This window comes from Sesamum indicum, linkage group LG4, assembly GCF_000512975.1.
Source record: "Sesamum indicum cultivar Zhongzhi No. 13 linkage group LG4, S_indicum_v1.0, whole genome shotgun sequence".
Taxonomy (NCBI): Eukaryota; Viridiplantae; Streptophyta; class Magnoliopsida; order Lamiales; family Pedaliaceae; genus Sesamum; species Sesamum indicum.
The window spans coordinates 7297077-7300088 of record NC_026148.1 but is presented as its reverse complement, the minus strand read 5'-3'; positions in this window follow the sequence as shown (position 1 = coordinate 7300088).

The following is a 3012-nucleotide window of genomic DNA, read 5'->3' as shown; positions in this document are numbered from 1 at the left end:
CCATTTGCCGAGCGATGTACTTGCTCTATGTTGATGTGTGGAAAGATCAATGATTAACTGTATATCATTTGGATCATACAGGTTGTACTTTGGATTGTCTATAACAATTGTGGAGTAGGTATGATTTCCTCTAGCTGAAATGCTATTTTGGCCCATCGAGAGTCATCAATTATTCTTCGAGCCTTGTTTTTGCATACAACCATCATCACGGACATATATTCAGAACTCATGTACATTCCTGGTGGGAGATTGTACAGTGTAAATATAACGGGCCAACACGAATAGGTATGACCGTACTGCCCGTGCGGTGCTAACCCATCCGTGCATAAACCAAGTCTAAAATTATGGGGCTCTACTGCAAAACCGGTATATGTCTGGTCGAAAAGCCTCCATGCCTCTGCATCAGACGAAAGACACATGGATCCCTACATCATCTGATGGTTGGCATGCCACGTCATGTGCTTGGTAGTTGCTTTTGAAGCATACAACCTCTGCAATCGAGGGAAAAGTGGCGAGTACCTAAGAATGGCATACGGGATCTTCTTGCATTTTGATCCCTGGTTGGGTTTTACCTAGCTTCTCCACAAAACTTGCAGTAGTCAATATCAATGTTGTCCTCCCAGCACAACATGCAACCTTTCTTACATGCATCAATCTTCTCAATAGGTAAACCCAAGTCTCTTATCAACTTCTTCGTACTATAGCAGGGTGTGATCGTGGGCCAATATATTATTAGCCCATTGCGATATTTGATCATATGTTTGCTCAAACCAGCAACTGTTAACATTTGTGGTTGGGTGCAACCATTCTACAACTATTATCGATAGCATGCACTACATCGTAGAAACAATATGACAACCCAAACACATAATCATAGGGGTCTTGTCTGTAATATGAACTAGGCCTGACATCAATAGGATAGGACCTCGTACCATCATCAGGTGCACCCTCTTGGTTATGATTAGAAACTAGAAAGCCGGCCCGAAGGCATAAAAATCATCCTCTGTGCACAATCCATCTAAGCCGCATCACCCCAGTGCCTACCAGTACCCTCCTCCTGAACAGCTGGAGTTTGCTCCTCCTGCAAAGGGAGCAGCCTCATCTCACCATGGGAGATCCAATTATAATACTCTGGCACAAATTCTTTCATAAACAAGTCAAAATTTGCCTTGTTCGGTGTTTAGAAACTTCATTTTTGCACTTCTGATAAAGACACTTAATTTTGTCACCTTCCATATACGCATGTTGGAACTTGAACCATTCTTAAAATGCAATAACACCCTCCTCAAAATCTGGCGTAAGACCTGCCCTCCTTGACAAGTTCTCTCATACATCCATCTCCTCAACTGTCTTAACATGATGAGTCCTACACAGATATATATATACATATATATATATATATCTATATATATTATTACAAACATTACATTTAATTGGCAAAAGTAGAACAAATATAACCAAATAATAAGCACTACATGCATTCAATTGACAAAAAAGGGTTCAAGTTGTTACCTGATCAAAATAACTTGAAAGATCAACGAAAAAATCGAGAGAGATTGACGAGCAAGAGTGTAAGAATGTTAAAGGGATAGTGAGAGATCCAAAATTCAAGAGAGATTGAGAAAAGAGAGAGAATATAAGAATACAAGAAGACAGTGAGATTAAATACAAATAAAAGGAACATATATAGGAAAATTCGAAATGGTCATTGGTTTAGTGTTTGGAAAATAGCCGTTGTAGAACATTCAGGAACGGGCACTGGAACACAATTAGGAATGAAAATCTAGCTATTAAAGTGTAGACGTTGTAGCGCTGTTGGAACGGTTATTATAATACAATATATTTAATGCATTAAGACCGTCCCTACATGTAACACACTTTGAATGGTACTTGGAACACATATAATTTTCCGCAAATTCGACATTTAGGAATGGGCTTTGTAGGGTAAATTATATTTTTGGTCCCATAAGTGGACCTGTTTCTAATTTTGGTCCCATACTCAGGCCAATTCGCACATTGAGTCCCATATGTGTTTTTTTTTTTTAATTTGAGGATCATTGAGGGATTTTTGTCCAACTGATAATGACAACTGCTCTCTCCATTAGTCAGTAGAATCAAAATAAGGGTAAATTACATTTTTGGTCCCACAAGTGGACTTGTTTCCAATTTTGGTCCCACACTCAGGCCAATTCGTTCACTTATGGGACCAAAAATATAATTTACCCGGGCTTTATAATACACGTTTCTTAAGTACTTAAAGTGTCTCAAATTGTACCTCATTTTGGAATGAGTTTTTCAACTGTCAGCTTTTCATCACACTTTGGAGCATGTTTTGGAATGGTAATTTTTTGGATCGTTCTAATTTTTAACAAAGCATTGCAATATTAGTTACAAAGATATTTTACCATTACAGTTTGGCACGGCATTAAGAACACAACTTGTAACACTAATATTAGAATGGTAATGATAACGGTCCGACTCGTCCAAAAATAAATAATTGAACAAATGAAGACCCTCACATCTGCAACATAGTCCGTTCCTCATTTGTTCCAATAACCATCCCTATTAGGGACGATTTTTGGAACGACTGCGTTATCCGTCTGAAATTTCGTATTTTTTTATGGTGAATGATTGTTAGAGAAAAAATTTAGTACATTAAATAATACAATTTTTTGAAATTTAAATTATTTTTATCTTTTCTTTCCTCACTTGAATCTTGGGTTCAGATAGAGTTTAAAAACATCACAAAGTAGAAAAAAATTATGCATGTAACCTATTCTAAATTTTTTTCTTTATTTTTTCTGCTTTTTTTTTAATCTTTATATTTATTATGAGGCACAAACTTTATTTGTTAGTTACATTTAGTCATATGTACGTGATCCATTTTTTATATCCACATGTACCGAATAATCACTTTTACAGAATTTTATTTTAGGAATATTTATAGTTGCAGATAATATTTTTGTTTATGATATTTCAATCGTGTAATTTTTTGAATATATTTTTAATTAA